General features: G+C 51.6%; 1 pseudogene; it reads left to right on the top strand.

The window, feature by feature from the left end:
- The first annotated feature begins 294 nt into the window (after nt 1–294).
- Nucleotides 295–1,214, top strand: LOC136001074 (olfactory receptor 14J1-like; annotated as a pseudogene).
- Nucleotides 1,215–23,971: the final 22,757 nt, after the last annotated feature.

Raw genomic sequence — 23,971 nt, 5'->3', positions numbered from 1 at the left:
TCTGACAAAGCTGAACCCCAGGACTGGCCCCGGCCCCACCCCATCACACAGGGTCAGGCTGACTCCTCAAGAGCCCCTGGGCAGAGACCCTGCTCTTTATTGCACACTCATCAAGCACTGACAAGGGCTGCAGCCGGGACGTTCTCCTGGAAAAAGAAAAGGGTCTCTTTGTGGGAGGGTCTGTGGGAAATGGTTTTGGTTTTGCTCAGAGGAGTCTCATCTAAACCGTCACTGTCTTTTCCTCCTTGCACAGGTCCTCATGCCCACAGGCAGCAGATGTCCAACAGCAGCTCCATCAGCCAGTTCCTCCTCCTGGCGTTCACAGACACACGGGAGCTGCAGCTCTTGCACTTCTGGCTCTTCCTGGGCATCTACCTGGCTGCCCTCCTGGGCAACGGCCTCATCATCACCACCATAGCCTGTGACCAGCACCTCCACACCCCCATGTACTTCTTCCTGCTCAACCTCGCCCTCCTTGACCTGGGCTGTATCTCCATCACTGTGCCCAAATCCATGGCCAACTCTCTGTGGGACACCAGGGTCATTTCCTATGCAGGATGTGCTGCCCAGGTCTTCTTTTTAACTTTCTTGTTAGGTGCAGAGTATTTTCTTCTCACCATCATGTCCTATGACCGCTACATTGCCATCTGCAAACCCCTGCACTACGGGACCCTCCTGGGCAGCAGAGCTTGTGTCCACATGGCAGCAGCTGCCTGGGCCAGTGGGTTTCTCAGTGCTCTGCTGCACGCGGCCAATACATTTTCACTGCCACTGTGCAAGGGCAATGCTGTGGAGCAGTTCTTCTGTGAAATCCCTCAGTTCCTCAAGCTCTCCTGCTCAAACTCCTACCTCAGGGATCTTGGTCTTCTTGTGGTTAGTCTCTTACTATACTAGTATTTGGGTGTTTTGCGTTCATTGTGCTGTCCTCTGTGCAGATCTTCAGGGCTGTGCTGAGTATCCCCTCTGAGCAGGGACGGCACAAAGCCTTTTCCACGTGCCTCCCTCACCTGGCCGTGGTCTCCCTGTTTGTCAGCACTGGCATGTTTGCCTACCTGAAGCCCCCCTCCATCTCCTCCCCATCCCTGGACCTGGTGGTGTCTGTTCTGTACTCAGTGGTGCCTCCAGCAGTGAACCCCCTCATCTACAGCATGAGGAACCAGGAGCTCAAGGATGCCCTGTGGAAACTCATATCTTACTGTTTTCTGAAGCAATAAACTGCACATCTGCTTCTACATAGCAGTTTTAATGTAACTACTTAGAGGCCCAGCCTCTCATCTCTATTTTCTGTTGTTATTGATGTTTTTTTTAATTGTGATAACATTGTCATCCCCTTTCTAAATTACTTTCTGCTTTTCTTTTATAACCACTGGTTGTGTAAATGAGGAGCCATGATCTGTGTGTATTTAAACAAAATAAAGGGTCCTGTAGTGACTTGTTTTTCAATATATATCCTTCCTGCAAGGCCTGTTTGGAGCTGCAGGGACAGTTCCTGTGTGCATGGGAGGAGGGGAAAAGAGTCCAGCCTGGCAGCCCTGCCAGGGAGCACCAGCGCTTGGCCTTCCAGAGCTGTTCTCGTTCCACTCCCACACTTTCCTTCTCATCCCTTGTGTTGGTGCAAGGCCTGAGTGCTCTGACAGCCTGGTCACCGTCCTGCTGTGTGTCAGTCCTGTGAGCGCAGGCAGGGACAGGCAATGGGCACTGCTGTGACAGAGCTGGCCTCAGAACCGCCTTCCATTAAGAACAGTGATCTCCTGAGAACAGTGCCTGAAGGTTTAGGTCTTCTTCAAAAGCTTTTCTGAAGAATATGCCCAAGAAACTGGCAGATGAAACATCAGTGTACAGCTAAAAGGTGTGTGTGTGCAGGGCTGGGCACTCAGCAGTGTCCTCTCACAGCCAGGCCTCCTGCCAGAGACCTGCAGGACCAGCAGAGCAGGAGCTGGGCTGTGCCCCTGTGCACTGGAGACCCCTTGAGAAGAAGTCTCAGGACAATCATCATGGACTGGCCCCTCACAACCTTCCTTTCCAGCCCTGGCCTCTCTCCCCAGCTCACAGAGGTTGCTCTTCCCTCCTTGGTGGGACACTGAATGAGTTGTTCAGCAGTCCATGTTGGCTTTGTACAGATGAGATGTAGGCACACACATCATGTACGTGAGGTGACACGCACGCGAGTGATCACAAACACCATCAATTATTCCTTGTTTTTCCATTAAGGTCTGTGGCACAGACAAGGTCTTGAGGTCACTTGATGTTGGGAGGAACACCCCATGGGAAATCACCTGAATGCAGCACTGCAATCTTCTTCCTTGGACTGAGGTCCCTGTGTCCATTCCTCATGACATGACACTTCTCAAATGAGTGCAGAGCAGGGTGACACACCACAGGGCTGAGGTGCCTCCCGTCCCTTTGGAGTGGCAACAGGAGGCCACAAACCCACTGTGACTCCTTCCTCTGTGAGTAAAAGGGACAGATTCTGTCTCTGATCATCCCTGGGTGCATAAGCAGTCCTGAGACCAGCTCAGACACGGATGCCTGATGGAACCCTGGCATTTCTGTGTGTGACTCCAGGAACAAACCTCAGTGGCCGAGTGAGATTCATCTCAGCTGCCTGGGACAGGCTCATTGCAAGTGCTCCTGTCTGCTACATCACCCTTGCCCATGATTCTGGACTGTGCTTTCAAAAGTGACAGCAGAATCAGAGAAGTTCTGAGGTCCTTGGGAAAGGAAGATGTCAAACCCATCTTCAAGAAGGACAAGAAGGAGAATTTGAATAATTACAGGCTGGTCAGCTTACCTCCATCCCTGGGAACGGGATAGGCTGCATCTTCCTGCACCAATCTCCAGGCACCTGAAGGACAAGGAAGGGATTGCTGAACCAAAATGAGCGGAAAACCCAATGAGTCCCAAGAAATGCTCTGAACCCATTCCAGAGCTTTAGACCCCCGGGAAAGAGCTCAGTGACAGTGCAGCCCATGCAGTTGCATCTGTGTCCCTCACGGAGCAGCACAACCAGTGTGGAGTCACCCCATGGTCCTGCAGCCAACCTGCTCTGTAGAGCACCAGTGCCAGGTTGGGGCCCTGTGGGGAGCACAGGGAAGGGGCCAGGAGCACCAGACCAGATCAGAGGAGGGATGGGGGGAGATCACACAGGAGCTGACCGGGGCTGGAAATTGCCTTGGAGAGAAAAATGCTGGTGTTCAGCTGCCCCAAGATAATACCCAGAGTTCAGGGTGCAGGGCCAGAAGTCCTTGCTGTCCTGGTGCTTCACCAGGCCCGGGAAGTAGCTGGAGAAGGATCGGTGTCCCCCACTTGCCATCTTTTAGTGTATCATCCCTCGTGAAGGGTGGCATGGAAAGCAAGTCTGGGACTCTGTTTCAGGATTTGCACCGAAGAAAGTATTCACCCAGAAGCCACATCATTTTGCTCTGGTACTTCAGTCCTGGTGCTCATCACATGTCCTTAAGACAAACTTATGCACCCCTCTTGTCAACCTTACCCCAAAAGTCACCCCTAGACAAGGCTCCTGAGCTGGGGCCGAGCTGGAGAACTGGGGTCCAGCTGTGACCAGAGGAAGGACAAGGCCTGTCCTGGGTCCTCTAAAGGGCCGGCAGCCTCTGATCTCCACCAGAAAAGGCAGCATGCAGGAAACTGTAGACCATCCCCAAGCCCATTGGAGGCCCTTAGGAAGAGTTCCTCTCTCCAAATATCTGACCCAGCTTGTTGCTGCACGAACAACCAGGAGAAACTGCCTCAGGACCCTCATTCCAGACCCCATCTCCTCCACCCCATACAGGCAGTGCTCTCCCCCTTGTCACTGAGGTGGTTCCAGGGACCCAAGAGACACCTGTGGGGAGGAGATGTTGGGTAGGGACATGATGTCCTTCAGTGCTCCTCATGGTACCTCCTGCTGGGCTTTGTGCCGCTGGTCACAACCCTCTGCGCCTGGATGTTCAGTCAGTTCTCAGTGGTGCTAAACAGGAATATGCCCATGAGCACGTTGGGCTGCACTGGGAGGAGCGTGGCCACCCAGCCAAGGGCAGTTATTGTCCATCTTGACTCCGCACTGGTGTGGTCACATCTGGAGCGGGGTGTCCCAGTGGGAGGTTCCCCACTCTGGAGGAACAGGGAGGAGCTGTCGTGTGGCCAGAGACAGTCTGAGTCATGTGTGGAGATGTTGAGAGACCCAAACTTCTTTAGCCTGGTGAAGTGGAGGCTGAGGAAACGTGCTGTTTTTACTGAGATTGAGTTAATTTTCTTCATGCATTTTGAATCTCTCTCCTTCATAGCTAATACAGTCTTTTGTTTAAATTTGCTATGAGAATAATAACACTGTTTCTTCCCTGGGATAGATTTAATTTTTTCTTTTAGCAGCTTTACAGTGTTTGCCATTTGGTATGAAAAGAATGTCAGAACTCACTGATATCTTGGCTGTTTTCACGGAAACCAATGACTTCTTTGGCCATCCAGCTGCAGATGCAAATTGGCAGGAGGGGACACAGACAGGACAGCACGTGGGTTGACATGCAGGCTGATCAATGAAATATTCCCTGTGATTAGCGTTATGCTCAGTATAAAGCTGGAGCTGGCTTTTAGGGCTTGTTACATCTGTTTCTTAGGGTTTTCCAGCTAGTTTGGTCAGTTCCATTCAGAAGTTTCATTCTGTCAGGAGTTCGATGTCAGTTCTGCCTTTTGCCGTTCTGCCATTTTTCAGTTAGCCCTTGGGCCTTTCTGCCTTTTGCACTTTTACTTTCTCTTGCTGGGATCAGCTGTTCAGGACCAGGGCACTCCCTTCTCTTGGGCTGTCTGTTTAGCACAACTGGAGTTACGTGGGGGATTGTACTGAGTATCATATATTTTACTTTATGTATATTGTAGTATAAGTATATTAGTAGTAGTAGTGTATTATTTTTATTGTTTTTATTGTCATCTTATATTTTTTTCTAAACCCACAAGTTTCTCCCTTCCCTTTCAGTTCTCTCCCTTATCCCACTTGGGGACTGGGAGCAGGATGTGAGCAGCTACATGGTCTTAGTTGGTGGCTGTGGTAAAACCATGACAAGAAAGAGTAGTAGTAGCTTCAGAAATCTTGAAAATCACTTTCCAAGATGATGGCACGCTTGTTTGGGTTTTTTTTTTTTTTTTTGGTAATGGGAAACAGCATGAGAAAGGAAAACCATCAGAAACTGCAGCTCTGGAGGTCCAGAGTGGACCTCAGGACAAAGAAATGTCATTCTGAGCACAGTGCTGTGGTCATTCAGAAGGACTTTGGATCAGCCATGACTTTGTGTTTCAAGGAACAGCGGGTGGGGATGGAGAGACAACAGCAGAGGTGGGGACACACTGGGGTGAGAACAAGCTGGGGAAGCGCATGGGGTGTCTGCAGCCTGTGGGGAAACAGCCACAGGCCTGGGACAGTGTAGGATGGACCGTGGTGGAGATGGCCAAGGGTGCTGGCAAGGCTGGATGTCCCTTAAAGCCCTGAGGTCTTTGTCCCCTTGGCTACGGCTGATGTCCCTGACAGCGAGGCCGAAGAGGAGACACATGGTTGTCATGGCCATGGCACCCCATTGCCTCCTTGCACCCCCAGGGAGTGTCACACCATTGTCCTGCACTGGGCATCATCCCCACATCCCCAGGAAGAGCCCTGAGACACACGTGAGGGACAGGATCTCCCTTCCTAGAGGCAGGGGCTCAAGGCTTGGCCATTCTCCTTCATCAAACAAATCAAGGGTTTTCTCAGCATCAGAGCTGCTGCACTTTGCCTTTGCCTGATGCAATCACTGCCTCCAATTATCTGCTCTAACGAGTCCCTGGGGAGGCTTTGTCAGTAACAGCCCTCAGTGGGGCCCATTAATGCTTCAAGGTACTTTGGGCTTTGCTTCTGACTTGGGCTTCTTGAGGAGATTCTTCAGTCTGTCCTTGGTATCTGAGGTTCATGGACTCAGCACCAAATACGCCATGGGGCTCATTAAAACACAGAAAGCCCTAACGAGCCATGTTTCTTTCTTAATTTTCTTCCAATCTTCAAGACTTGTAGAACTAACTGGAGAGGTTTCAATGGGACACTTACTGATGAAGACTTCAAAGAAGATTTCATAAAGGAGGGTTTTTTCTTTCAAGGGTATTTTCTGTCATTTTTCAGTGTGTAGAAGTGACAGCAGCATTCTGCAATGGACATTGATCCAGAGGGTCTCCTGAAGCCATCTGGACAGGCAGGAGAACAGTCCCTTGAGGCTGGACACTGTATGGACAACCTTGCTCCTCACCCCCCACCCCCAGTCTGCCCATTCCCTCATTGGCCACCTGGGACTTGCATCACTTTTCCTCACATCAGACTTCTGCACTGAGCTCTGCAGGTGGATGCTGCAGCTCCTGCACACCAGCTCCCACCTGCTCTCCTGTGTAAACACTACACAATTTCATAAACACTAAACCACTTTCCTCAACTGTGTGTGTAAGCTGGATCTAATGAGGTCCACCATCCACAAGGGACATCCACACAAGAACTGTTTTAGACAGAGAGATAGGAAAGGATAGAAATAAACACAATTAACACGTTAACTACCATGTTAATTAGACCTCTGAAGAATGAGGCAAGTTTGTAACTCCCTGAAGCTCTGAAGCAGAAAGCAGACAGTTGAGAGGCAACTGAATGACCAAAGAGCAAGTGGAGGAGGAAGCCTGAGAGCACTGGGAAGGGCAAACGTCCAGACAGTCTGCTGGAAAGTTGTCCTTTGACATGGACATTTAATCAGGAGAGGTGGAAACTCCTGAATGACGAGGGAGATGAAATAAAGGAGTGTTGGTAATAGAAGTACAGGGGAACACCAACATTTGTTTTCGTACCCTTAGTACACTTCCTTGTAATTCACTGTTTAGCATTTTTTTGTGTTTCTGGTGTGGTTTTTTTTGTTTGTTTTGGATTTTTGTGTTAATATATTGAAAAAGAAAGAAACAAACAAACCCAGAAACAAACAAACAAACCAACCAAACAAAAAGCAGCAAAAAAAACCCCAAAACCTAACCAAACCAAACCAACAACAACAACAACAAAGTGCACCCTTCCAGGCAGACATCAGTCATCAGTTGTCTCACCATAAACAGCCAGGGCCATTTTCAGGGCCCCAGTGCACCTGAGGTGCTGGCCTGGGATTGGCATCTATCACAGAGGACCTGGGGAGACCAGAGCACCTTGCAATGCAGGGGGAGCCTGGGCAAGAGTTCCTGGGGCATCTACACTGGCACCAGGTGTCTGTGTCCCTGGAGCTGAAGACATTTGTGTCCTAAATCCATTCCCAGTTCTGGAAAACCCTTTGCTTTTCAAAGAAAAGAAACCCTCCCAAGGAAAAAAAGAAAAATAAAGACAAGTATGTTGACACCTTCCTTTGCTTTGGATCTTTGTCTTCAGTTCTTCTTATTTTAATTTTCATTGACATTAACTGACATCTGATGGGCCTACAGCTATTAAGCCAAGATCATTTTGTGTCTTGCATAGCGCCCCATGCCCTCTAAACCTTCCCTGCCCAGGACTCCTCACACTTTGCCCAGAGCGAGTCACACTGAGGTGTTGACTGGTTCACTGGTTGAGATGTTGGTTTAGATGGTCACCTCCAGCACAGGTGGACTCATGGCCCATAATCGTCTGCTCTGACCAGTTAGAAACAGAGCCCAACATCACAATGGGATTGTAAGAGAACTGAGGTTGAAGGGACCTCAGGAGTCTGCAGTCCAACCTGTCAGAAACTGGGTCAGACCAAGGTGTTCAAGCCTTGATGCAATCAGAGATTGAAAACCTGCAAGGACAGAGACTGTGCAGCCTCTCTGGGTGACCTGAGACAGCACTTGGCTGAGCTCCTGGGGAAAAAGCTTTTCCTTATGTCCTGGCTGAACCTCTCTCACCTTCCACCCATTCTCTTCTGTTCTTCTACCACGCACCATGGTGAAGAGCCTGGCTGCGTGTTCTCCATGACCTCCTATAATGACCTCCTATAAGAGTTGGTTCGAAGAACAGTATTTGCCTGAACATCGCCATCAGGGACTTGGAGAACAGATGCCCTGATAGAAAGAACTGTACGATGACTTGGAGAGAGGCCTGAGGAAAAGAATTGTGTTGTACAGGTCTCTCTGACCTGGGGCTACAGGTAACAATAGCTGCTGTCCAGAAGATGATTTCACCTGCTGCCTCAGCCAAACTTGCCCCCACCTCCTCTCTGCTACTAAGACCAGAGAAGCAGAGCATGTGCAGAGGCTTGACGAAGGTCTAGAGGTCACCCAGCGGACCAGTAAGAGACCCCTGAACCGAGGTGATGCAGGCGCAGACGGGTTCTGGCAAGTGAAGAGGGGACTCTTCCGGCCTGCGCAGTTCAGCCTGGATTGCGAAACAAAGGCGGTGATTGGCCTCAATCAACGGGAGAGGGGAGGGGTGAAGAAGCGTAAAAGACAATTCCCAACTGGACATCATTGAGATGTCCCCACCAAAGGATCATGGATCATGACGGAGGACTGGCAGGATGCTGCTTTTGGGACCTGAGACCATAGGGACGCCTGTGGAGTCGCGGTGGTAGCTAATCCTCTTTCCCCCTTTTTTTTCTCTTTCCCTTTTCTCCACTTTCTCTATTGCATGCCGCTTTATGGGCAAAATAATAAAGTTAACAATGTTTGATTGAATTGTAACCCCTTGGCATTTTGGTCGCCTTAATTTTGCGCTTCGAGATCAAGGTAAATGAACCATCACGAGTCCATCATTGAATGGACCGTGACATTAAATTTTTGTCACGGACAGGATTCTGAGAATACAGAGGAGTGCAGGTACTGTTTGGTCTGTAACAGGGGAAGAAAGTTTCGCTCCAGCCACACCTGGCCCTACACCCGATAAGGTGAGAGGTGTCCAGAAAGTAAGGGGGGCGATTCAGTTTTTTTGCACACCACACATGCCTTGGTGTTGAGTGCTCCAAACTTGAGTTGAGGGCTCTGTCTCTGGGATCTCAAAGTGCAAAAATGGGTGCTGTTCTCATGTTGATGAGAATTGTCTGCTAGAGAGAGTGAAGGGGCAATCCTGTGTGTTTGCGTAACTAAGTTGAGCCTGCCCGTAGCAGATTTTTGTCCCCTCCAACCACTTGGGAAAGAGAAGGGTGACACAGCAGTTGCTGTGCTTTTGTATAACTAAGTTGTGCCTTACCGAAGTGGGTTTGGCCCCTTCATAAAAAGAATGACTGAAAAGGCTGATAATCAAGATTTTTGGTTAGGGAAAGATCGAGACTCGCTCTACACACTTTTAGCAAAGTGATGAGGAAAACAGTGAAAACAGAATATTTTCATGCAAATGAAGAGGATACTGACCCTCACATTACAACTAAGCAAACACCTTACACTGCCACCACGCTGGCCAAGCTAAAGAGAGAGTATGGGCGCCTCCCCTAAAGAATCTGAAACGGAGCACGTGTGGCACGTATCCCTAACTGGGGGAGACCAAATTCAGTTAAGTGAACAGGAAGCTAATGGTTAGTAGGGGCATGGAGTTTTCTTAACAACTGGTGACAGACGTGCCCCGTGGTCCCTAACCCAGCGAGCTGCTTATTGGGCTGGAGGGCTAAACCCTTTCGATAGGGGAGAGCCCCTGGCAATCACTGGCACACCTGATCAATTGCTAGAAAGTGTACACAAAGCAGCCTGCTTGCAAATGATACATGAAAGAAAATTGATTCCTGAATGTGAATCCTCAATGATGCTGGCAGTGAGTCCTGACATGATGACTCCCTTGATAAGGGGACTTCCAGAGTCACTTAAACCTTCAAAGGACAATCGCATTGATGAGCCCAGTAGAAAGATTGGAAGGTTTGATGAGAAGCCAGGGTACCAGAAGTGGGAGCCAGAGGGATAGAGCTGACACTACCATTGATTCACTGTTCACCCCTGCCCTGACTTTCCCCAACCAACCAAATACTAAAAAGGTGTGGACGTGGGGGGAAACAGCACAAGAATTGATACATTATAATAGGAAATATGGCCCTGTAAAAATCCTAGAAGAAAGGTCGAGAGGAATCTGTCATGTTGAAGTCAAGAATGTGCCCCTTTCTACGGGTACTGCTGCTGCTACCAGTGCTCCAAGAAAGAAGCATCCGCATATTAGAAGAGGAAAGGGGGAACAACCTAAGATCCGACAACAATGGTGGGTTTTGGGAATTAAAAAGGGAGTTCCCGGAGATATAATGGAGGGCTTACTTAGCCCTTGATAAACTGAGTAAACTGGTATCAAGGTGGCATAATCCAAAAGAACATTCACAGAGCATGAAAGAAGTCCTACCCATTATACCTTCAGCTCCCTCCTCCACCGAGGATGAAACTCTCCCAGAAACAGGAAAACGAGAATCTGCATTCCCTCCATTCCGCACTCATACCTGAGGGTGGGACGTGACAGGCTGTGGGCATTATAACATAGTCCAGAAGCTTCTTGGTCTCTCTGGGCACCTCCTTTGCTGAGGACCCTGTCAACTGACTGAGGGTCCCACCCCTCCTGCCCCCCAGCTGGGGGAGGTGAAGTCACCCTGCCCGGGGCAGGGGAGGATGTGACTGTCAGCACCTTGGTACCACCCTGGTGTGTACGTGGGGACAGGCACAGTGGGGCACAAAAGGTGCGAAGGAGCCATCGGCTGCCCTATTGAAGGCTCTGGATCTCAGGGGGATGTGCAACTGCCACAGTGGGGCATTGTGATGTCACTGGTGATGTCACAAAGGGCCCTGCCCAGGCACCCCTTTAAAAGCAGGGCAGGGGTTGCAGAGCTGCATCCTCTGGCAGGACAGGGACGTGGCCACCCCACCATGGCCCGGTCCTGGTGAAAGAGGAGACGTGGTGGCAGCCAGACACGCTGCCATGGCCGGCACTGCTACCGGAGTCGCTCTCGCCACAGCTATGTCCCATCCCTGGAAACTGTGAGGCCACTAAGAGCCAAAATCTCCCATCCCTGGACACCTTGGGCTGCTCAGGGTTACATTTCCTGTCCCTGGACGCATTAGGGCCCCAAAACTTAAAATGGCACATCCCTGGACTCCTTGGGCCACTGAGAGCCAGAGTGTCCCGTGCCAGAACCTGGATATCCCATCCCTAGAGACTTTGGGACCAAGACCTAAAATGTCCCATCCCTGGATCCAAGATGTCCCATCCCTAGACACTTTAGGCCACCCAGGCCCAGATATCCCATCTCTGGACCCCATGAAGCCTCCGAGACCCAGGATGACCCATTCCTGGAAACTTTGGGGACACCAAGTCCTAAGATGTCCCATCTCCAGCCACCTTGGGCCACCAAGATCAAGATGTCCCATTCCTGGACACTTTGGGCCACCAAGACCTAAAATGTCCCATCCCTGGATCAAAGATGTCTCATGCCTGGAGACTTTGGGCCACCAAGACGCAGGATGTCCCATCCTGGGACCCAAGATGTCCCATCTCCAGCCCCCTTGGACCATCCAGGCCAAGATGTCCCATCTCGGGACCCCTTAGGCCACCAAAAGACCTAAAATGTTCCTTTCCTGGACCCACTGAGCCACCAAAACCCAGGATGTCCCATCCCAGACTACAGATGTCCCATCCCTGGACACTTTGGGCCAATCAGACCCAAAATGTCCCATCCTTGGAACACCCAGGGCAAGATGTCCCATCCCTGGACAGTTTGGGGCCACCAAGACCCAGGTTGTCCCATCTCAGGACCCAAGATGTCTCATCTGCAGCCATCTTGGGCCACCAAGACCTTAAATGTCCCAACCTTTGGACCCCTTGGAGCACCCAGGCCAAGGTGTCCCATCCCTGAACACTGTGAGGACACCAAGACCCTGGATGTCTCATCCCTAGACCCTTTGGGGACACCAAGTCCTAAGATGTCCCATCTCCAGCCCCCTTGGACCACCCAGACCAAGATTTCCCATCTCTGGACAACTTTGGCCACAAAGACATAAAATGTCCAATCCCAGAACCCGGATGTACCATCCCTGGAGACTTTGGGTGATCAAGACCTAAAATGTCCCATCCCTGGACCCCTCGGACCATCAAGACCAAAAATGTCCCATCCCTGGACCCCTTGGGCCACAGAGAGCAAGGGTGTCTCATCCCAGACCCCAGATGTCCCATCCCTGGACATTTGGGCCAACCAGAGCAAAGAGGTCCCATCCCTGGACCCCTTAGGCCAAAGAGACCAAGATGTCTCATCCCTGGACACTTTGGGCCAACAAGACCCAGGATGTCCCATCTCTGGACACAATATGTCCCATCTCCAGCCCCTTTGAGCCACCAATACCTAAAATGCCCCAATCCATGGACCACCCAGGCCAAGATGTCAATTCCCTGGACACTTTGAACTACCAACACCCAGGATGTCCCTTTTCCGGACCCCTTAGGCCACCAAGATATAAAATGTCCAATCCCAGACCCCAGATGTCCCATCCCTGGACACATTTGGCCACCAAGACTTAAAATGTCCCATCCCTGGACACTTTGGGACACCCAGGCATAGATGTCCCATCCCTGGACACTGTGAGGCCACCAAGACCCAGGATGTCGTATCTCCGGACCCCTTCGGCTACCAAGACCAGGATGTGCCATGTTCAGCCATCTTGGGAAACCAAGACCAAGATGTCCCATCTTTGGACTCCTTGGGCCACTGTGAACCAAAATGACCCATCTCAGAGCTCCAATGCCCCATCACTGGAAACTTTGGGCCACTGGGACCAAGATGTCCCATCCCTAGATCCAAGACGTCCCATCTCTGGACACAAAATGTCCCATTCCTGGACACTTCGGGCCACCAAGGTGCAGGATGTCCCATCTCTGGAACTTTTAAGCCACCAAGACCCAAAATGTCCCATCTCCATGCATCCTGGTCCACCAAGACCAAGATGTCGCATCACTGGACCCCTTGGGCCACCGAGACCAAGATGTCCCTTTCCTGGAGTGAAGATGTCCCATCTCTGGACCCAAAATGTCCCATCTCCAGCGCCCTTGGGCCATCAAGAGCCAAAATTTCCCATCCCTGGATACCTTGCGCCAATCAGCGCAAGATGTGCCATCCCTGAAACCCTTAGGCCACCGGGACATAAAATGTCCCATATCTGGACACATTGGGCCATCAATACTGAAAATGTCCTAAACCGGGACCCCTTAGACCACCAAGACCCAAGATGTCCCATCCTTGGACACTCTGGGGACAATAAGACCAAGGACATCCCTTCTCTGGACTCAAGATGTCCCATTTGCAGCCATCTTGAGCCATCAAGATGTTAAATGCCCCAACCCGTGGACCACCCAGGCCAGGATGTCCCATCCCTGGACACTGTGAGGCCACAAGACCCAGGATATCCCATCTCTGGACCCCTTCGACTACCAAGATCAGGATGTCCCATCCCTGGACCACCTGGGCCACCCAGACCCAGGGTATCTCATCCCTGGACTCAAATTGTCCCATCTCCAGCCCCCTTGGGCCATCAAGAGCCAAAATTTCCCATCCCTGTATCCTCTGGGCTACACAGAGCAGGATGTTCCATCCCTGGACCCCTTAGGCCAACAAGACCTAGAATGTCCCATCCCCGGACACTTTGGGCCACCCAGGCCAAGATGTCACATCCCTGGACCCTGTGAAGCCATCAAGACTCAGGATGTCCTATTCCTGGATACATTGGGGACACCAAGTCTTATAATGTCCCATCTCCAGCTCCATTGTGCCACCCAGGCCCCGATGTCCCATGTCTGGACCCCTTAGGCGAACCAGAACCAAGACCTCAACATCTCCCCCAACTTCGTCCCACCTTATGTGGAGAGTATTGAACTCCAAGACCTCAAAACTTCTCCCCAAACTTACCCCCTCCTCACCTGAAGATGTTCAACCCTAACCATCTCCCTAACTTCACCGCACCTCATCTAGAGGATGTTGGACCCCCAGACCAAACATCTCCCCCAACTTCACCCCACCTCACCCGGAGGAGGTTGAACTCCAGCTGAGATCAAACATCTCCTCCAATGTTGTCACATCTCGGGAATAGTGAACCCAAGATCCCAAACACCTCTCCAACTTTGTCCCACCTCATCTAGAGGGTGGAGAACCCCAAGACACCAAACATCTCCCGCAGTGTTGTCCCACGTCATCCAGAGGATGTTGAACCCCAACATCTCACCCAATTTTGTCCCATCTGGAGGATATTGAACCCCAAGACCCCAAACACCTCCCCAACTTCATGCCTTCTTTACCTGGAGGATGTTGAACCCCAACCAAGACTCCAAACGTCTTTGCCAATTTTGTCCTACCTCATCTGGAATGTGGAGAACCCAGGACTCCAAAACATCTCCCGCAGTGTTGTCCCACCTGAGGGATGGAGTACCCAAGACCCAACCATCTCCCCCAACTTCATCTCTCCTCATCTAGCCGGTGGAGAACTCCAAGACCCCCAACATCTCCCTCAGTGTTGTCCCACCCAGAGGATGTTGAACCCCAACCAAGACCCGCAAACATCTCCCCAACTTCATCCCTCTTCCCCTGGGAGGATGGAGAACCCAAGACCTGAACCATCTCCCCCAGTGTTGTCCCACCTCACACTGACAACGTTGAACTCCAAGACTCCAAGATCTCCCCAACTTTGTCCCACCTGGAGGATGTTGAACCCCAACTGAGACCCCCAAACATCTTCCCAACTTCATCCAACCTCATCTGGAGGATGGAAAACACAAGACCCTAACATCTCCTGTCAACTCCTGATTGGTGAGTGGAGGGGGTGGGGCCTGTGGGTGGGGTCTGTGGGCGGGGCCTGCCAGGGGCAGTGGCCACTGCTGTTCTCCCAGGGAAGTTCATCTGGATCCATTTTGGGGCCACCAAGAAGTTGGTGTCGCCCAACAAGACGTGTGAGTGGGCGGAGGGCCCAGCAGGGGGCATCTAGTTGTCCGGCATCTACTTGTCCATCATCCATCTGTCCATCCATCCATCCCTCCACATGGCCATCCCTCCATCTCCTCATCCCACCACGCACCTGACCCTCATTCTCCATCTCCTGGTGTCTCCACCCTCATCTGTCCATCTGTCCATCCCCATCTTCTCACCCACCTCCTGGTCCCTCCATCTCCATCTCCTGGTGTCTCCATCTCCTCGTGGCTCTGTCCATCTGTCCATCCCGAGCTCCTCACCCACCACCCACCCGACCCTCCCTCTCTTGGTGTGTCTATCTCCTCATCCATCCATCTCCTCACATCTCCCTCTCCTGGCCCCTCCATCTCACAGAATCACAGAAATCAGGGACTGGAAGGTGTAAGAGTCGGTCCGAAGAACAGTATTTGCCTGAACATCACCATCAGGGACTTGGAGAACAGATGTCCTGATAGAAAGAATTGGAAAATGACTTGGAGAGAGGCCTGACGAAAAAAATTGTCTTGTACAGGTCTCTCCAACCTGGGGGCTACAGGTAACAATGGCTGCTGTACGGATTCCACCTGCTGCCGCAGCCAGACTTGCCCCCACCTCCTAAAAGGAATTGTGTTCTACAGGTCTCTCCCACATGGGGACTATAGCTGCTGTGCAGAAGATGGATTTTCACCTGCTGCCTCAGCCAAACTTGCCCCCACCTCCTCCCTGCTACTAAGGCCAACAAAGAAGAGCATGCGCAGAGGCTCTCCAAAGGTCTTGAGGTCACCCAATGGACCAGTAAGAGACCCCTGAACTGAGGTGATGCAGGCACAGGCGGGTTCTGGCAAGCGAAGCGGGGACTCTTCAGGCCTGCGCAGTTAAGCCTGGATTGCGAAACAAAGGCAGAGATTGGCCTCAATCCATGGGAGCAAAGCGGGGTGAAGAAGCATGAAAGACGATTCCCGACGGGACATCGCTGAGCTCTCCCCACCAAAGGATCACGGATCACAACGGAGGACCGGCAGGACACTGTACGGGACCTGAGACCATAGGGACGCCTTTGGAACTGGTGGTGGTAGCCAACCCTTTTTTCCCCCTTTCTTTCCTTTCCTTTTTCTCCACTCTCTCTATCGTGTGCCGCTTTACAATCAAAATAATAAAGTAACGCTGTTTGATTGAATTATAACTGCTTGGCATTTTGGTTGCCTTAATTTTGCGCTTCGAGATCAGGGTAAATGAACCATCACGAGCATATCACCAGATGGACTGTGACAGATGGGACCTTGAAAGTTCATCCAGTCCAATCCTCCCGCCAGAGCAGGAGCACCCAGATGAGGTTACACAGGAAGGTGTCCAGGCGGGTTGGAATGCCTGCAGAGAAGGAGACTCCACAACCTCCCTGGGCGGCCTGGTCCAGGCTCTGTTACCATCACTGAGAAGTTTCTTCTCATATTTAAGTGGAACCTCCTGTGTTCCAGTTTGCACCCATTGCCCCTTGTCCTATCACTGGTTGTCACCCAGAAGAGCCTGGCTCCATCTTCATGACACTCACCCTTCACATATTGATCCCCATGAATGAGGTCACCCCTCAGTCTCCTCTTCTCCAAGCTCAAGAGCCCCAGCTCCCTCCGCCTTTCCTCACACAGGAACTGCTGTCCCTGAGGCTTTTTCAAGGTGAGGAGTGGGAGTGTGATCGCCATCACTGTGGTAACGCCCATGCCACATCAGCCACTCTCGCAAGGGCTCCCAGGGGCTTCCAGGTGGCGAAATCAAAACCCAAAAAGGTCCTTCAGCAGAGGGAATCTCACAGTTAGGGTTCCAGTTAGGTGCCTTCCGCTGCCCTGTCAGAGACACTGGAAGTTGTGAGCTTAAAAGCACACATCCCAGAAACAAGTCATGAGCTGAACTATCAGCTATTAATATTCCAGAAAGGATCATAGAATCATAGAATCATTTCAGGTGGAAGAGTCCATTGAGATCATCGAGTCCAACCATAACCCAACTCTTGCACTAAACCCTAAGAACCGCATCTATACATCTTTTAGACACCTCCAGCAATGGTGACTCAACCAGTTCCCCGGACAGCCTGTTCCACTGCTTCACAACCTTTTCCATGAAGAAATGTTTCCCAATATCAATTCTGAACCTTCTCTGGCACAAGCTGAGGCCATTTCCTCTCATCCTATCACTTGCTACCCAGGAGAAGACCAACACCCTCCATGCTGCAACCTCCTTTCAGGTAGTTGTAGAGAGCAAAAAGGTCTCCCCTCCGTCTCCTTTTCTCCAGGCTAAACACCCCGGGGTCCCTCAGCTGCTCCTCAGAAGACTTGTGGTCCAGACCCTCAACAGCCTTGTCCCCTCCTCTGCACTCACTCCAGCACCTCAAGGTCTTTCCTACAGTGAGGAACCCAAAAACGAACTGAGGATTCGAGTTGTGTCCTCACCAGCACCAAGTACAAGGGGATGATCGCTGCCCCGGTTCCGCCCACTACACTATTCTTGATGCACACCAGGAGGCCATTGGCCTTTTTGGCCACCTGGGCACACGCTGGCTCATGTTCAGCACCTGTCAATCAACACCTCCAGGTCTTTTTCCGCCAGGCAGCTTTCCAGCCATTCTTCCCCAAGCCTGTATTGTTGCAGGGGATTGTTATGACCCAAGTGCAGGACCTGGCGCTTGGCCTTGTTGAACCTCATACAATTGACCTCAGTCAGGCAAGATCCCTCTGTATGGCCTTCCCACCCTCCAGCAGATCGACACTCCCACCCAATTTCGTGTCATCTGCAAGCTTACTGAGGGTGCACTCGATCCCCTCATCCAGATCATTGACAAAGAGATTAAACAGAACTGGCCCCAATACTGAGCCCTGGGAACAGCACTAGTGACCGGCCGCCAACTGGGGTTGACTCCGTTCACCACAGCTCTTTGGGCCTGGCCGTCCAACCAGTTCTTTATCCATCGCAGATACACCATCCAGGCCATGAGCTGCAGCTTCTCCAGGAGATGCTGTGGGATACGGTGTCAAAGGCTTCACTGAAGTCTAAGTGCACAGCATCCACAGCCTGTGTGGCGGATTCACTCCCCCACGACAGACTTTCCCTCATCTGCTAAGCCGGTCACCTTGTCACAGGACGAGATCAGGCTGGTCAAGCAGGACCTGCCTTTCATAAAGCCATGCTGATTGGGCCCGATTGCTCGTCTCGTATGTGTGACCTCCCAGTCCCTTTCCCAGCCCTGTTCCTGCTGTTGGCCTGTCCCCTGCAGGGGCACAAGTGACTCACAGTCCCCTCCACAGCCATTGGCTTCCTACTGGACTATGAGTTCCTGAGACACAGCTGAGCACATGGCATCGTACCCAGCCATCGCCCTCCTTGTGCTCCAGTGTGTGAGCAGGTAAAACTAAGCTGGTTTCATCAAATGTATCTAATAGATTTCCTATCAAGGGTTTGAGTGGAGAAACGTTCCTCAGAGGAGCTGCTGTATTTACACTGGGGCATTTTATATCTCTGCTTCTGTCTCTTTTTTTTCTTCTTCCTCTGTCTATTCTGTCTTGAAAGAGCTCTCCAAGGAAAAGATTCATGGAATCCTACAATAACACAGGTTGGAAGAGACCCCTGAACACCATCTCTGTCCCACTGACCTGTATGGATCCCTAATGAATATCTGAAAGCATTTGCGCTCCCTTGGGTTCATCTCACCACATGCACACAGTGGACATGCACATGATGTGTATGTTTGCAACTCATCTGTACAATGAAAACATGGGCTTTTGACCTAGTATTTCATAGAATGATAGAATGTCCTGAGTGGGAAGGGACCCACAAGGATCACAGAATCACAGAATCGCAGAATGTTGGGGATTTAAAGGGACTTCAAAAGATCATCTAGTCCAATCCCCGTGCTGGAGCAGGAACACCCACGTGAGGTTACATAGGAACCAGGCGGGTTTTGAATGTCTGCAGAGAAGGAGACTCCACAACCTCCCTGGGCAGCCTGTTCCAGGCCCTGTCACCCTCATTCTGAAAAAGTTTCTTCTCATATTGAAGTGGAACCTCTTGTGTTCCAGGATCATTGAGTCCAACTCCTGTCCTTCCACAGGACAACCTCACAGTTCACACCATGTGTCTGAGGATGTTGCCCCGTTTCTTCTTGATCACTGTCAGACTTGGGGCCGTGACACCTCCCTGGGGAGCCTGTTCAGTGTCCAGCACCTCTGGGTGAAGAACCTTTTCCTCATGTCCAATTCACCCTCCCCCGGCACATCTTCCTGCCATTCCCTTGGGCTCTGTCACTGGTCACCAGAGAGAAGAGCTTAGTACCTACCCTTCCTTCTCCCCTTGTGAGGAAGCTGTAGCCACCGTGAGGTCTCCTTTTAGTGTTTTCCTCAGCTCTGATGCTGAGAAACCCCTTGGTTTGCTTTCTGAAGCAGAAAGGAGAAGCCACGACCTCCAGGCAATGGGAAGGGGGATCCTGCCCCTCACACACGGCTCAGGGCTCTTCCTGGGACCGTGGGATGTGGGTGTGCAAGGCCGAGGGAAGGACAACACTGGTACAACACCTTCCAGCTTCCCCATGGGGCTGCAAGGAGGCAACGAGGCCCCAGTGCTGTGAGGACAACATGTCTTCTCATGGACCTCAGTGTCAGAGACAACTGCCATGGCCAAGGGGACAGAGACCTGGGTCCTGTTGGTTCCTTCCAGCCTCAACAGTGGCCTTTGTCATCTTCATCGCAGACTGTTCTGCACAGTCCTACACCTGCCCCTCTTTCCCTGCAGGCTGCAGACACCCATCTGCTTCCCCACCTGCTCTCACCCCAGCATTTCTGTCCCTTCACTGGTGTGTCTGCACCCTCACTGGCTGTTCTTTGGAACACAAACCATGGGCTGATCCAGCTCCCTCTGGGTGGCCTCTTGCACCACAGCACTGCCCTTCCAGCGACATTTTTTCCTCCTGATATCCAGTCTCCACTTCCCAATCTGCACTTGGTAGTTTTTTTTCCTCTCCTGGTTGTTCCTACTACTTGGGAAAGCTATACCACCTCAGAAACTGCCCATCAAGCAGGGAACCCTACCTGTTAGTCTTCTTATGGTCTTCCACTAGACCAGAGAGAAGTAACCTCACCATGACTGCTGCTGGACCTTCAGCTTCTCTGATAGACATGAGCATGTCCCTGTTTCTGTCCCATCATGTACTCAGGTGGGATGGACATGACAACCTGTCTCCAAGGCCTCTTCCTGGGTAGGGCCTGTGGGTACTTATGCAGAGGTTCTTTCCCAGCCACGTTCCTGCTGCTGGGCTGTCACCTCCAGAGACAGAACTGACCTCACTGTCCCCTTCACAGTCACATACTGCTTACTGGATTATGAGTGCCTGAGACACAACTGATGTCATAACACACCATACCCATCCATAAAACCCCTATGGCCCAGGACCTGACCAGATGATTGTATGTTTCTTCTATCAAAGTTATCAAATATATTTCCTACTAACGATTTAAGTGGGGAAATATCCCAGTGCTGCATCTAGGCTGATTTCTCTGGTATGTAACATCCAACATGAAGCGAGCTCTAGACACTGTCTGCCCCACAGGCCTTCATGGAACCTCAAGGAATGGCTGTTTGTTTTCACCTGGGCTCATCTCACCTGAGGTTCCTCTCACCTCACATACATGACGTGCATGCTCACAGCTCATCTGTTCGATGAAAACCTCCTGTTGCCACTCCGAAGGGATGGGAGGTACCTCAGCCCTAAGGTGTGTCCCCCTGCTCTGTATTCGTCTGAGATGTCCCATGTCACGTGGAATGGACACAGGGAGGGATCTCAGTTCAAGGAAGCACATCCCAGTGCTGCATTCTGGTGGTTTCCCATGGGATGTTACTCTCAACATGAAGTGACCTCGAGACACTGTCTGTCCCATGGGCCTTCATGGAACCCCCTGGAATAACTGATGGCGTTTGTGCTCACTTGGGTTCATGTCAACTCGTATACATGATGTGCATGCTCACATCTCATCTGTACAATGCAAACTTGGACTGCTGAGCTACTCATTCAGTGTCCCTCCATGGAGGGAAGAACAACCTCTGTGAGCTGGGGAGAGAGGCCAGGGCTGGAAATGGTGGTCGTGAGGGGCCAGTGCATGATGATTGTCCTGGAGCAGCTTCCGTTGGGTGTCCAGTGCACACAGGCACAGCCCAGCCCCTGCTCTGCTGGTCCTGCAGGTCTCTGGCAGGAGGCCTGGCTGTGAGAGGACACTGCTGTGTGCCCAGCCCTGCACACACACACCTTTTAGCTGTACACTGATGTTTCATCTGCCAGATTCTTGGGCATATTCTTCAGAAAAGCTTTTGAAGAAGACCTAAACCTTCAGGCACTGTTCTCAGGAGATCACTGTTCTTAATGGAAGGCGGTTCTGAGGCCAGCTCTGTCACAGCAGTGCCCATTGCCTGTCCCTGCCTGCGCTCACAGGACTGACACACAGCAGGACGGTGACCAGGCTGCCAGAGCACTCAGGCCTTGCACCAACACAAGGGATGAGAAGGAGAGTGTGGGAGCGGAGCGAGAACAGCTCTGGAAGGCCAAGCGCTGGTGCTCCCTGGCAGTGCTGCCAGGCTGGACTCTTTTCCCCTCCACTCATGCACAGGAACTGTCCCTGCAGCTCCAAAATGACATTGGAGGAAAGACCTCAGGAAAACAAATGATACTGAGGATTCTTTTATTTTGGTTAAACACACAGAGAGCACAGCTTTTCATTTACACATCCACTCCTTGAGAAAAATGGACAGAGAAATAGAAATGAGACTAAAATATTTCTAAAAAATTTAAAACAAAAACAACGAAGGAAGAGAGCCAGAGCATGCAATAAGTTACGTTATAACTGTTATGCAGAGGAAAATAACCAGTTTATTCCTTCAGAAAATACCAAGACATCAGTTTCCACAGGGCATCCTTGAGCTCCTGGTTCCTCATGCTGTAGATGAGGGGGTTCACTGCTGGAGGCACCACCGAGTACGGAACAGACACCACCAGGTCCAGGGATGAGGAGGAGATGGAGGGGGGCTTCAGGTTGTTAAATATTGCAGTGGTCAAAAACAAGGAGACCACGGCCAGGTGAGGGAGGCACGTGGAAAAGGCTTTGTGCCGTCCCTGCTCAGAGGGGATCCTCAGCACGGCCCTCAAGATCTGCACATAGGATACCACAATGAACACAAAACACCCAAATGCTAAACAGACACAAAACACAAGAAGCCCAAGTTCGCTGAGGTAGGAGTGCGAGCAGGAGAGCTTGAGGATCTGGGGGATTTCACAGAAGAACTGGTCCAGGGCATTGCCATTGCACAGTGGCAGTGAAAATATATTGGTTGTGTGCAGCAGAGCACTGAGAAACCCACTGGCCCAGGCAGCTGCTGCCATGTGGACACAAGCTCTGCTGCCCAGGAGGGTCCCGTAGTGCAGGGGTTTGCAGATGGCAACATAGTGGTCGTAGGACATGATGGTGAGAAGATAAAACTCTGCTGTGATCAAAGAGAAAAAAAAAAAGAGCTGGGCAGCACATCCTGTATAGGAGATGGTCCTGGTGTCCCAGAGGGAATTGGCCATGGATTTGGGGACAATGGTGGAGATGGAGCCCAAGTCGAGGAGGGAGAGGTTGAACAGGAAGAAGTACATGGGGGTGTGGAGGTGCTGGTCACAGGCTATGGTGGTGATGATGAGGCCGTTGCCCAGGAGGGCAGACAGGTAGATGCCCAGGAAGAGCCAGAAGTGCAAGAGCTGCAGCTCCCGTGTGTCTGTGAATGCCAGGAGGAGGAACTGGGTGATGGAGCTGCTGTTGGACATTTGCTGCCTCTGGGCATGGGGACCTGTGGAAGGAGGAAAAGACAGTGACGGTTCAGATGAGACTTCTCTGGGAAAAAACAAAGCCACAGACCGTCCCACAAAGAGACGCTTTTCTTTTTTCTGGAGAACATCCTGGCTGGAGCCCTGGTCGGTGCTTGATGAGTGTGCAATGAAGAGCAGGGTCTCTGCCCAGGGGCTCTTGAGGAGTCCGCCTGAGCCTGTGTGATGGGGTGGGGCAGGGGCCAGTCCTGGGGTTCAGCTTTGTCAGATGGAACCGCTCCTGGTGCAGAAGGGACTGCCAGTATCTGTACCCGCAGGGCTGAGAAACTGAGTTTGAGAGGTTTGGCGTTTCTACAGCTCTTTCTCCCCTCCCACCCCGGGTAGTGTTCTTGGGTGTCAGATTTTCATTCATTTCTGTCAGCATTTCTGCTGCACTCAGGGAGAACAGAGCGAGTCCTGCGAGACCAGAGGATGCCTGTGGGTCAGTGCAGAGTGAGGGCAGCTGCTCTGTCCCTCTGTCTTGCTCCAGCTGCCCTGGGCTGGCACCTTTCTGAGATGGTGATCACACTGCCATGTTACCCTGAAAAGCCACCAGGCACTGCTGAGAGCAGAGGGACCCACCTCAGACCACAACACGTCTCACTCTCTTAAGGTTTCAGTATCCCACGTTTATCCCGGAAACCACGGGTTTCACAAACCCAACAGCATTTTCTCTGTCACAGCATCTCTCTGCTCCTCCATGGGTCTTTCACATAACAAACAGATGCTGTAGGACAGGTTTGCATCCTGGAGGGTGGTTCAGAGCTTCTAAGGAAACCCCCAGGAGATATCCAAGTGTCCTAATGATGGCATTTGATTCAGGGAGACTCAGCTCATTCCCCAGCCCCACACACTGCATTGCCCACAGCCCCACAGGGCAGAGCAAAGCTGGGACACGTGTTCCCATGGACACAGCTGCAGGAAAGGACCCACAAGATCAGGCTGTGAGTCTGCAGCTGAAACTCCCATCCCCAGAGAGCCTGACAGCAAGAACCAGATCACACCAACAGTGACCCAGAGCAGTGGAGCAAGAAGGAAACTGCGGTGAGGGTGGGTGTGAGAGAGGCCAGGGCAGAGGCAGCCGGGCACTCAGACAGCGTCACCCTTCCCCAGCTGTGCAGCCACCTCCCACACACCAGCATTGCCGGGCAGCTGCTCTCAGCCCCTGTGCTCTGCAGAGGGAACTGGAGCTCTGGCTGCACAGGAGCTGCTTCATGCCTTGGAGCCC

This window comes from Caloenas nicobarica, chromosome 37 (genome assembly GCF_036013445.1).
Source record: "Caloenas nicobarica isolate bCalNic1 chromosome 37, bCalNic1.hap1, whole genome shotgun sequence".
Lineage (NCBI taxonomy): Eukaryota > Metazoa > Chordata > Aves > Columbiformes > Columbidae > Caloenas > Caloenas nicobarica.
Note: the sequence above shows the minus strand (reverse complement) of the source record. Positions and strands in the feature narration are given on the sequence as shown.